Source organism: Nycticebus coucang, chromosome 21, assembly GCF_027406575.1.
Source record: "Nycticebus coucang isolate mNycCou1 chromosome 21, mNycCou1.pri, whole genome shotgun sequence".
Taxonomy (NCBI): Eukaryota; Metazoa; Chordata; class Mammalia; order Primates; family Lorisidae; genus Nycticebus; species Nycticebus coucang.
In genome coordinates, this window is record NC_069800.1 from 53,699,750 (window position 1) to 53,713,008 (window position 13,259).

General features: G+C 48.0%; 1 pseudogene; it reads right to left on the reverse strand.

The window, feature by feature from the left end:
* Positions 1 to 5,106: 5,106 nt before the first annotated feature.
* LOC128574332 (uncharacterized) lies at positions 5,107 to 5,202 on the reverse strand (annotated as a pseudogene).
* Positions 5,203 to 13,259: the final 8,057 nt, after the last annotated feature.

A 13,259-nucleotide genomic window follows, 5' to 3' on the forward strand; every position in this document is an offset into this window, starting at 1 on the left:
ATGCCCCGAATCCATCCTTTTTTCTCACACCATCCTAGTCCAAGCCCACATCCTTTCTCACCCGGAACACTCCAGCTACCTCCTATCTGGTGTCCTCTCCCCCTACTCACCCACCCAGTCACTAGTCGCTTGAAAAATGCAATTCAGATCATGTCACTGCATTAAAAACACATCCAGTGAGGGTGGCGCCTGTGGCTAAAGGAGTAGGGCGCCGGCCCCATATACTGGAGGTGGTGGATTCAAACCCAGCCCTGGTCAAAAACGCCAAAAAAAAACAAAAACAAAAACAAAAAAAACATCCAGCGGTTATCTCTGTTAGAATGAACAGCGAACTTCTTTCATGACTGGCAAGAATCTGCATGCCCAGACCTTGCTCCCAGCCTGGCATTATCACTTGTTTACAGAGATTTGCTCATCACACTGCAGGTACTGCCGGAGTCTCTTTGCTCTGCACACAGAAAGCCTCAGGCACTTGTAATTGGCTGCATTATCCCCCACTCCCATTCTGAACTCTGCTTGACAAAGGCTACCTTCTCTATCCACAGATCTAAAGACTGAGGGAAGCAATGCCCATGCTGTGCTGATAGAGGAAGAAATTAAGGTGGGATGTGGACACTGAACATATACCACCATTTAAGTAAAAAAGCCAGGCTGGGGGCGGCGCCTATGGCTCAAAGGAGTAGGGCGCTGGCCCCATATGCCAGAAGTGGCAGGTTCAAACCCAGCCCCGGCCAAAAAACTGCAAAAAAAAAAAAAAGCCAGGCTGGGTGCCTGTTGCTCAGTGGTTAGGGTGCCGGCGATATACTCTGGGGCTGGTGGGTTTGAACCTGACCCAGGCCTGCTAAACAACAACAACAGAAAAAATATCTGAGCATTGTGGTGGGCCTCTGTAGTCTCAGCTATTAGGGAGGCTGAGGCAAGAGGATCACTTGAGCCCAAGAGTTAGAGGTTGCTGTGAGCTATGCCCCCAGGGCACTCTACCAGGGTTGACAAAGTGAGACTCTGTCTCAAAAAAAATTAAAAGTAAAAAAGCCAGAGACTATCTGCCCTTTTGCTTGTATGTGATTAGGTACCTTGGAAAGGACACACAACAGGCAGCCCAGGAGCCCTGGTTGCCTCTGGTGAGGGAAGCTGGTGTCTGGGGAAGAAAAGAAGGGAGTTTTTTTTTTTTTTTTTGTAGAGACAGAGTCTCACTGTACCGCCCTCGGGTAGAGTGCTGTGGCGTCACACAGCTCACAGCAACCTCTACTCTTGGGCCTACATGATTCTCTTGCCTCAGCCTCCCCAGAAGCTGGGACTACAGGCGCCCGCCACAACGCCCGGCTATTTTTTTTTGTTGTTGTTGCAGTTTGGCGGGGGCCGGGCTTGAACCCGCCACCCTCGGCACATGGGGCCGGCGCCCTACTCACTGAGCCACAGGCGCCGCCCCAGGAAGTTTTTTTTTTTTTTTTTGAGACACAGTCTCACTATGTTCCCTCGGTAGGGTGCCGTGGCGTCATAGCTCACAGCAATCTCAAACTCTTGGGTTTAAGCGATTCTCTTGCCTCAGCCTCCAGAGTAGCTGGGACTATAGGCGCCTGCCACAACGCCCAGCTATTTTCTTGTTGCAGTTGTCATTGTTTACCAGGCTGGGCTGGGTTGGAACCTGCCAGTCCTGGTGCATGTGGCCGGCGTCATAACCACTGTGCTACGGGTGCTGAGCCAGATTTTTTTTTTCTTTTGGTGAGACAGAGTCTCAAGCTGTTGCCCTGGGTAGAGTGCAGTGGTATCGTAGCTCACAGCAGCCTCCCACTCATGGGCTCAAGAGATCCTCTTGCCTCAGTTCTTCTATTTTTAGTAGAGACAGGGTCTTGCTTTTGGCTCAGGCTGGTTTCAAACCCATGAGCTCAAGCTATGCACCCGCCTTAGCCTTCCAGAGTGCTAGAATTATAAGCATGAGCCACCTCGCCAGGCATTTATTTATTTATTTATTTATTTTGAGACAGAGTCTCACTTTGTCACTCTCTATAGAGTGTCATGGTGTCATAGCTTACAGCAACCTCAAACTCATGGGCTCAAGAGATTCTCTCGCTTCAGCCTCCTGGATAATATTTAGAGATGGGGGGGGTCTCACTCTTGCTCAGGCTAGTCTCGAACCTGTGAGCTCAGACAATCCACCTGCTTCAGCCTCCTTGAGTGCTAGGATTATAGGTGTGAGCCACCTTGCCTGGCCACTGTGGTAATTCTTTTTTTTTTTTTTTTTTTTTGTGGTTTTTTGTTTTTTTTGGCCGGGGCTGGGTTTGAACCCGCCACCTCCGGCATATGGGACTGGCACCCTACTCCTTTAGCCACAGGCGCCACCCACACTGTGGTAATTCTTGTACCTATTATAGCAAGTTTCTTTTTTTTTTCGTAGAGACAGAGTCTCACTTTACTGCCCTCGGTAGAGTGCCGTGGTGTCACACGGCTCATAGCAACCTCCAGCTCTTGGGCTTATATGATTCTCTTGCCTCAGCCTCCCAAGCAGCTGGGACTACAGGCGCCCGCCACAACGCCCGGATATTTTTTTTTTGTTGCAGTTTGGCCGGGGCTGGGTTTGAACCCACCACCCTTGGCATATGGGCACGGCGCCCTACTCACTGAGCCACAGGTGCCGCCCCAAGTTTCTTTTTTGTAGCACTGATTACAATTTGTAATTATCTTGCTTTTTGTGTATATAACTATTATTGTCTTTCCCCATACCCAGAACAAGTGTGTTGTTCTCTGTGGTTCACCATTATAGTCCTAGGAGCTAGCAGAGTACCTGACAAGTGGTAGTAACTCAATAAATATTTATGTAAGTATATATATATATGTTGTTGTTTTTTTTTAGAGATAGAGTTTCACTCTGTCACCCGCTGTAGAGTATCATGGCGTCACAGCTCACAGCAACCTCCAGCTCTTGGGCTTAGGCAATTCTCCTGCCTCAGCCTCCCAGTAGCTGGGACTACAGGCACCCACCATAAGGCTCGGCTATTTTTGTTGCAGTTTGGCCGGAGCTGGGTTTGAACCCGCCACCCTTGGTATATGGGGCTAGTGCCCTACTCACTGAGCTGCAGGAGCAGCCATATATACATATATATATATTTTTTTTTTTTTGAGACAGAGCCTCAAGCTCTCACCCTGGGTAGAGTGCTGTGACATCACAGCTCACAGCAACCTCCAACTCCTGGGCTTAAGCGAGTCTCCTGCCTCTGCCTCTCAAGTAGCTGGGACTATAGGCACCTGCCACAATGCCAGGCTATTTTTTGGTTGCAGCCATCATTGTTGTTTGGTGGGCCCTGGGCTGGATTCGAACCTACCAGCTTAGGTGTATGTGGCTGGCACCTTAGCCACTTGAGCCACAGGCGCCGAGCCAATATATATTCTTTAAAGTGACAGGAACTTACTGTGTTGCTCAAGCTGGAGTGCAGTGGCATCGTCATAATTCACTGCAGCCTCTGAAGTCTCAAGCCCTTGGGATCAAGCAATCCTCCTTCCTTAACTTCCCAAGTAGCTGGGACTACAGGCACATGCCACCATATCTGGGGGAAAAATTTCAATTATTATTATTTTTTTGGAGACAGAATCAATCTCACTTTGTCACTGTGCTGTGGCATCATAGCGCGCAGGAACCTCAAACTCTTGGGCTTAAGCAATTCTCTTGCCTCAGCCTCCCAAGCAGCTGGGACTACAGGCGCTTGCCACAATGCCTGACTATTTTTTTAGAGATGGAGTCTCACTCTGGCTCAGGCTGGTCTCCAATCTGTGAACCCACGCAATCCATCTGCCTCAGCATCCCAGAGTGCTAGGATTATGGGCATGACGTGAGCCACTGCGCCCGTTTTTTTTTTTTTTTTTTTTGTAGAGACTGAGTTTCACTTTATTGCCCTCGGTAGAGTGCCGTGGCCTCACACAGCTCACAGCAACCTCCAACTCCTGGGCTTAGGCGATTCTCTTGCCTCAGCCTCCCGAGCAGCTGGGACTACAGGCGCCCGCCACAACACCCGGCTATTTTTTTGTTGCAGTTTGGCCAGGGCTGGGTTTGAACCCGCCACCCTTGGTATATGGGGCCGGCGCCCTGCTCACTGAACCACAGGGGCCGCCCGCCCGTTTTTTTTTTTTTAGAAATACGGTCTCGGGCAGCGCCTATGGCGCTGGCCCCATATACAAAGGTTGGTGGGTTCAAACCCAGCCCCGGCCAAACTGCAACAACAAAAAAATAGCTGGGCGTTGTGGTGGGTGCCTGTAGTCCCAGCTACTGGGAGGCTGAGGCAAGAGAAGCGCCTAGCCCAAGAGCTGGAGGTTGCTGTGAGCTGTGACGCCAAAGCACTCTACGGAGGGCAATGGAGTGAAACTGTCTCTAAAAAAAAAAAGAAAGGAATACAGTCTCATGGTAGTGCCTGTGGCTTAGTGACTAGCGCACCTGCCCCATATACCGAGGGTGGCAGGTTCGAACGCAGCCCCAGCCAAACTGCAACAAAAAAATAGCCCAGTGTTGTGGCGGGCGCCTGTAGTCCCAGCTACTGGGAGGCTGAGGCAAGAGAATCTACCTAAGCCCAAGAGCTGGAGGTTACTGTGAGCTGTGGTGCCACGGCATTCTACTGAGTGGGACAAAGTGAGACTCTGTCTCTGAAAAAATAAAAAAAGAAAGAAAAAGTAAATGACTGCAAGTCGTAGGGGACTTTATTATTATTTTTTATTTTTTGCAGTTTTTTGCTGGGGCTGGGTTTGAATCCACCACCTCCGGCATATGGGGCCGGCGCCCTACCCCTTTGAGCCACAGGCGCCGCCCGTTGCAGGGGACTTAAAAAAAAAGAAATAAGGTCTCACTATGTATGTTGCCTATCTGATCTTAAACTCCTGGCCTCAAGGGATCCTCTCACCTCAGCCTCCCAAGTTGCAGGGATTACAGGTGTGAGTCACTATGTGTGGCAAATTTTTTTTTTTTTGAGACAGGGTCTCTCTCTGTCCCCTAGGTTGGAGGGCAGTGGTGAGATCATAGCTCACTGCAACCTCAAACTTCTGGGCTCAAGCAATCCTCTTGCTTTCGCCTTCCAAAATGTTGAGATTATAGGCATGAGCCACTGCACCCTGCCCTTATTTGTTTTTAATATGAAATGCTTCACTAATTTACATGTCATTCTTTGTAGAGGCCATGCTAATCTTCTCTGTACCATTCCAATTTTTAGTATTTTTAGTAAATGTGATGCTGGAGCAAGCTCTAAATGTTTGTTGAATGAATGAATTTTGTTCAATGGGCATAAAGTGCAGAGGAGTGTGCAATGAAATCACCTGAGGAAGTGGGGCTCAGTGGCTCATGCCTGTAATCCCAGCACTCTGGAAGGCAGGTGATTGCCTGAGCTCACGAGTTTGAGACCAGCCTCAGCCAGAGCAGGACCTCGTCTCTTAAAAATAGCTGGGTGTTGTGGGCACCTGGAGTCCCTGCAACTTGGGAGGCTGAGATAAGAGGATCTCTTGAGCCCAAGAGTTTGAAGTTGATGTGAGCTATGACACCAGGGCACTCTACTGAGGGTGACAAAGTGAGACTCTGTCTCAAAAAAAAGAAAAAAGAAAAAAGAAATGAGGTGAGGATTCAGGACCTGCATACCTGAACCTCACATGTGCTCATTGCCTTGGAAATCCCAGGAGCTCATGACTGTCTAATGCATTTTTTTTTTTTTGAGACAGAGTCTCACTTTGTTACCCTTGGTAAAGTGCTGTGATGTCATAGCTCAGAGCAAACTCAAACTCTTGGGCTTAAGCAATTCTCTTGATTTAGGCTCCCAAGTAGCTGGGACTACAGGTGCCTGCCACAATGCCTGGCTATTTTTTGTTGCAGTTGTCATTGTTGTTCAGCTGGCCCTGGCCGGTTTCAAACCCGTCAGCCTTGGTGTATGTGGCTGGTGCTGCAACGACTGTTGCTATGGGCGCTGAGCCAATTATATAAGTTTTATTTCAAATGGAAATAGGCCAGATGTGGTGGCTCATGCCTGTGGTCCCATGCACTTTGGGAGGCCAATATGGGAGGATCATTTGAGGCCAGGAGTTCAAGACTAACCTGGGCAACATAGTGAGACCCTGTCTTTATAAAAACTAGAAAAATTAGCTGGGCATGATAGCCAGACACATGTAGTCCCAGCTACCCAGGAGGCTGAGGAAGGAGGACCACTATAGCCCGGATATTTGAGCCAGCAGTGAGCTATGATCATAATAGTGCACTCTAGTTTAGGCAATGGAGCAAGACCCTGTCTCCAAAGAAATAAAAAATAAATAATAAAAATACAAAATAGAATTGTACCACACTGAGATTTCCTATTAGTAGTAAAAGAATTAGAAAGAGGATTGAAAAAGGGGTAATTTTCTCACAGTGCTATGTATGGTATCTGAACATTTTACCAAAAATCATCTTATCTGTCCTTGGAGAAACATTAAGTTCAAAGAGCTTATTTCAAAAATGGGGAAATTGAGGCCGGTTGTGGTGGCTCATGGCACTCTGGGAGGCCTAGGCAGGTGAATTGCTTAAGCTCAGGAATTTGAAACCAGCCTAAGCAAGAGTGAGACCCCATTCCTATTAAAAATAGAAAAATTAGCCAGTTGTTGTGGTAGGTGCCTGTAGTCCCAGCTACTAGGGAGGCTGAGGCAGGAGGATCACTTGAAACCAGGAGTTTGAGGTTGCTGTGAGCTATGATGCCACGGGACTCTACTCAGGGCTACAGAGTGAGACTGTCCCAAAAAAAAAAAAAAAAAAAAAAAAGAAAAAGAAAAGAAATGAGTCCAATGTTATTGTACATTGTTAATTAAAAAAGAAAAAATTGATGGGCGGCGCCTGTGGCTTAGTCGGTAAGGCGCTGGCCCCATATACCGAGGGTGACGGGTTCAGGCCTGGCCCCGGCCAAACTGCAACCAAAAAATAGCCGGGCGTTGTGGCGGGCGCCTGTAGTCCCAGCTACTCGGGAGGCTGAGGCAAGAGAATCGCTTAAGCCCAGGAGTTGGAGGTTGCTGTGAGCTGTGTGAGGCCACGGCACTCTACCGAGGGCCATAAAGTGAGACCCTGTCTCTACCAAAAAAAAAAAAAAAAATTGACGACGGGCAGCGCCTGTGACTCAAAGGAGTACGGCGCCGGCCCCATGTGCCAGAGGTAGCGAGTTTAAATCCAGCCCTGGCCAAAAAAACTTCAAAACAAAAAAAAATAAATAAAAAATTGATGACTCAGCACCTGTAGCTCAGTGTCTAGGTTGCCGGCTACATGCACTGGGACTGGTGGGTTTGAACCCGGCCTGGGCCTGCCAAACAAAATGACAACTGCAACAAAAAAATAGCCAGGAGTTGTGGCAGGCACCTGTAGTTCCAACTACTTGGGAGGCTGGGCAATAAAATCGTTTAAGCCCAAGAGTTTGAGGTTATTGTGAGCTGTGATGCCATGGCACTCTACTGAGGGCCACATATGAGACTCGGTCTCAAAAAAAAAAAATTGATGAGGGCCAGGCTTGGTGGTTCACTGCTGTAATCCTAGCACTCTGGGAGGCTGAGGCAGGTGGATTGCTTGAGCTTATGAGTTTGAGACCAGCCCAAGCAAAAGGGAGTCTCCATCTCTACTAAAATAGAAAAAAAATGGGTGGCGTCCATAGCTCAGTGGGTAGGATGCCGGCCACATACACCAAGGCAGGAGGGTTCAAACCGGCCTGGGTCTGCTAAACAACAATGACAAGTGCAACAGCAACAACAAAATAGGCAAGCATTGTGGCCAGTTCCTGTAGTCTCAGCCACTTGGGAGACTGAGGCAAGAGAATTGCTCAAGCCCAAGAGTTTTTTGTTGTTGTAGTTTGGCCGGGGCTGGGTTTGAACCCACCACCCTTGGCATATGGGGCTGGCGCCCTACTCACTGAGCCACAAGCGCAGCCCCAAGCCCAAGAGTTTGAGGTTGCTGTGAGCTATGATGCTATGGCACTCTACCCAGGGTGACGGCTTAAGACTCGGTCTCAAAAAAAAAAAATAAAATTGATGAGGTTTATGCATTGGAAAAAGGAGGGCTTTATTTCTCATAAAGAGTAGCAACCTGTCAGGGAGCCACTCAAACAATTTGGGAAGCAGAGCCTTGGCCAGAAGCCAGGTACAAGTGCTTCAAGGAAGAGACAAAAGGGAACAGAATTTTATACTGAGCAGAAGTAGTCAAATATACATATTCAACAAGCTATAGGAGGAGGAGTCATGAATATTTATGAATATGCATGATTACACATGCATGTAATTGTGCTTTGTCTCTCCCACCCAGTCCTGGCTGGGACCTCAATATTAAGTTGCTTCTGGGGTCACCTCGGCGGAGGTGGGTCCATTCTGTTAGCAAAGGGTTTCCTATTATTTTTAGTTTAGAGTCCTCCCTTTTGGCCAAGATATGACAGAAACAGTATGATGGCCAAACTTTATTTTGTTCCAACATTAATGTAGCAAAGTGACTATATTCTTGTGAGGCCCATTTTACAAAAAATAAGAGAGTGAAGGAAGCATCATTTATGTAGCTGTCCCTGGGTAGGTGGAAGAATGTCTGATTCTGTCTCCTCTCCAGTTCTGTTACCTGTAAGATAAACTTGTAATTCATTAGTAGTGTGGAATCCAATTTGCTTTATTTTTATTTATTTATTTTTTTAGAGACAGAGTCTCACTTTATCGCCCTCAGTAGAGTGCCATGGCATCACAGTTGACAGCAACCTCCAACTGCTGGGCCCAGGTGATTCTCTTTCCTCAGCCTCCCAAGTAGCTGGGACTACAGGCGCCTGCCACAACACCCAGCTATTTTTTTGTTGTAGTTGTCGTTTAGCGGCCAGCCCCTGTGTATGTGGCTGGTGCCCTAACCACTAAGCTATGGGTACTGAGCCTGCTTTAGTTTTAGGTGCTAGACATAGGTACAATTTGAATGTCCCTGCTTATGGGAATTTAGCAAAAAATTTCCTTAATGAGTGGTCTGTGGGGTCAGCTGTTCCCAGGTCCCTGAGAAGGCAACTGACATTTGATCTTTTTGACTTTTAACTTGACTTTCAAATTTTTTGAGACAGAGTCTCACTATATCACCCTTGTCAGAGTGCCGTGGCGTCACAGCTCACAGCAACCTCAAACTTGGGCTTAAGTGATTCTCTTGCCTCAGCCTCCCAAGGAGCTGGGACTACAGGCACCCGCCCCAACACCTGACTGTTGTTGTTGTTGTTGTCATCGTTTGGCAGGCCTGGGCCAGATTGGAACCTGCCAGCTCTGATGTATGTGACCCACACCCTAGCCATTGAGCTATAGGCGCTGAGCTGACTTTGACTTCTTGAGGACAGGGATTATATCTCATAATATATGTTTAAAAAAATAGCTTTTATTGAGGGCGGCACCTGTGGCTCAGTGGGTAGGGCGCCAGCCCCATATACGGAGGGTGGCAGGTTCGAACCCGGCCCCAGCCAAACTGCAACAAAAAATAGCTGGGCATTGTGGTGGACGCCTGTAGCCCCAGCTACTTGGGAGGCTGAGGCAAGAGAATCGCCTAAGCCCAGGAGTTAGAGGTTGCTGTGAGCTGTGACAACACACCACTCTACCAAAGTGAAACTCTGTCTCAAAAAAAAAAAAAAAAAAACAGGCTCAGTGCCTATGGCTCGAGCGGCTAAAGTGCCAGCCACATACACCTGAGCTGGCTGGTTTGAATCCAGCCCGGGCCTGCCAAACAACAATGACGGCTGCAACCAAAAAATAGATGGGCATGGGCGGTGCCTGTGGCTCAAAAGGGTAGGGCGCTGGCCCCATATGCCGGAGGTGGCAGGTTCAAACCCAGCCCTGGCCAAAAACTGCAGACAAACAAACAAAAAATAGCCGGGCGTTGTGGCGGGCGCCTGTAGTCCCAGCTGCTCGGGAGGCTGAGGCAAGAGAATCGCTTAAGCCCGGGAGTTGGAGGTTGCTGTGAGCTGTGTGAGGCCACGGCACTCTACCGAGGGCCATAAAGTGAGACTCTGTCTCTACAAAAAAAAAAAAAAAAAAAACTAAAAATAAAAATAAAGGAGTAGAAAAGCCAGTCATAAAAGGCCACGTAGCGTATGATTCAGTTTATGTAAAATGTCCAGAATAGGCAAGTCCATACAGTCAGAAAGTAGGTTAGTGGTTGTCAAGGGATGGGAAGAGGGAGAGATGGGGAGTAACTGCTCCTGGGTACCGGATTTCTTTGGGGGGGGGGAGGTGTGATGAAAATATTGTAAAATTGACTGAGATAATGGTAGCACAACTTTGTGAATACACTAACAATCAGAATTGTATACTTTCAATGGGTGAATTGTATAGTAGGTGAAGCATATCTCAAAAAAAGTTACTTTTTTTTTTTTTGAGACAGAGCCTCAAGCTGTCACCCTGGGTAGAGTGCTGTGGCATCACAGTTTACTGCAACCTCCAACTCCCACGCTTAAGCAATTCTCCTGCCTCAGTTTGGCCGGGGCCGGGTTTGGTTGCAGTTTGGCCGGGGCCGGGTTTGAACCCGCCACCCTCGGTATATGGGGCCGCTGCCCTACCGACTGAGCCACAGGCAGCGCCCTACCGACTGAGCCACAGGTGCCGCCCTATTTTTAGTTTTTTGAGACAGAGTTTCACTTTGTTGCCCTCCACAGAGTGGTGTGGTGTCATAGCTCCCAGTAACCTCAAACTCTTGGGCTTAAGTGATCCTCTTGCCTCAGCCTCCCGAGCAGCTGGGACTACAGACATTTGCCACAATGCTAGTTTTAGAGAAGGGGGTCTCACTCTTGCTCAGGCTGGTCTTGAACTCCTGAGCTCAGGCGATCCACCCTCCTAGGCCTTCCTACGATTTCCAAGGGTGACGAAGTGACACTGTCTCAAAAAAATAAAATAGGCTCGGCCCTGGCCAAAAATGCAAAAAAAAAAAAATAAATAAATATAAGTAGGTGTTGTGGTGGTGCCTGTAGTCCCAGCTACTCGGGAGGCTGAGGCAAGAGAATTGCTTAAGCCCAGGAGTTTGAGGTTGCTATGAGCTATGAAGTCATAGCACTGTACCCAGGGTGACATCTTGAGACTCTGTCTCAAAAAAAAAAAAAATATATATATATATAAATAAATAAATATAAAAAAGGAACAGGTGGGCTTGGTGCCTGTAGAACAGTGGTTATAGCGCCAGCCAATACACCGAGGGTGGCAGGTTTGAACCCAGCCTGGGCCAGCTGAACAACAGCTAAACTGCAACAGAAAAATAGCCAGGCATTGTGGCAGGCGCCTGTAATCCCAGCCACTTGGGAAGCTGAGGCAAGGGAATCACTTAAGCCCAAGAGTTTGAGGTTGCTGTGAGCTGTGATGCCATTGCACTCTACCCAGAACGACAGCTTAAGACTCTGTCTCAAAAAAAGAAGACAAAAAAACCCCCAAAATACCCAGGGTGATATAATAGAGACTAGAGCCTGCCAGGGCTTTTTTTCTGAGACAGAGTTTCACTATGTTGCCCTCAGTAGAGTGCTGTGGTGTCACAGCTCACAGCAACCTCAAACTCCTGGGCTTAAGCTTATGCTATTATTTATTTTATAGCATTTTCCACTTCTGATGTGATTTTGTTTATTTGTTTACTTTGGGATTATCTGCCCTCCCTCTCAATCCCTCCAAGTCCCACCTGAGCTTATCACCTGAGCTCTGTGATAACAAATCTGTCTCATTCCTCCTTCCATCTCCTATCCTAGAATAAGTGCCTGTGAATGTGTTACCTTAGGTGGCACAAGGGACGTCAAAGATGTGGTTAAATTAAGGATTATCTAGAGCTACCTGAATGGGCTCAAAGTAACCACCAGTGTTCTTTTTTTTTTGTTGTTGGAGACAAAGTCTCAAGCTGTTGCCCTGGGTAGAGTGATGTGGCATCATAGCTCACAGCAACCTCAAACTCTTGGGCCCACCAGTGTTCTTATAGGTCAGAAAAGGAAGATGTGGACGATGGGGATAAAGGTAGGAGTGAAACAATTGCTCACTCTGAAGATGGAAAGGCGCCCTGAGCCAAGGAATGTGGGTAGCTTCTAGAACAGCGGTTCTCAACCTTTGGGTCACAACCCACAGGAACTGTATTAAAGGGCCGTGGCATTAGGAAGGCTGAGAACCACTGTTCTAGAAGCTGAAAAGGGAAGGAAGTGATTCTCTCTTAGAGACTTCAGAAGGAATACTATCTTGGACTTTAGCCTCATAAGACCCAGACCAGGCTCCGTGCCTGTGGCTCAAGCAGCTAAGGTGCCAGCCACATACACCTGAGTTGGCGGGTTTCAATCCAGCCCGGGCCCGCCAAACAACAATGATGGCTGCAACCAAAAAATAGCCGGGTGTTGTGGTGGGTGCCTGTAGTCCCAGCTACTTTGGAGGCGGAGGCAAGAGAATCGCTTGAGTCCAAGAGTTGGAGGTTGCTGTGAGCTGTGATGCCACGACACTCTACCCGGGGTGACAGCTTGAGGCTCTGTCTCAAAAAAAAAAAAAAAACAGACCCAGACCAGACTTTTGACTTCTAGAACTGCAAGATAATACATTTGCATTGTTTTAAGCCACTACATCTTTTCTTTTTTTTTTGAAACAGAGTCTCAAGCTGTTGCCCTGGGTAGAGAGTGCTGTGGCATCATAGCTCAGAGCAACCTCTAACTCTTGGGCTCAAGAAACCCTCTTGCCTCAGTTTTTCTATTTTTAGTACAGACAGAGTCTCACTTTTTGCTCAGGCTGATCTGGGACCCATGAGCTTAAGTTATCCACCTGCCTTGGCCTCCCAGAGTGGCAGGATTATAGGTGTGAGCCACCGTGCCTGGCCAAGCCACTAAATTTGTGATAATTTCTTACAGCAACAGTTGGAAATAATAGAGCACTCAATAAGAATTTGGCAAACATAGGGGGCGGCGCCTGTGGCTCAGTCGGTAAGGCGCTGGCCCCATATACCGAGGGTGACGGGTTCAAACCCAGCCCCGGCCAAACTGCAACCAGAAAATAGCCGGGCGTTGTGGCGGGCACCTGTAGTCCCAGCTGCTTGGGAGGCTGAGGCAAGAGAATCGCTTAAGCCCAGGAGTTGGAGGTTGCTGTGAGCTGTGTGAGGCCACGGCACTCTACCGAGGGCCATAAAGTGAGACTCTGTCTCTACAAAAAAAAAAAAAAAAAAAAAAGAATTTGGCAAACATAGGACTGATGAAAAAGATCCGATGGAGAGGCCGGGCGCAGTAGCTCACGCCTGTAATCCTAGCACTCTGCCAGGCTGAGGTGGGTGGATTGCCCTGAATTCAAAGTTT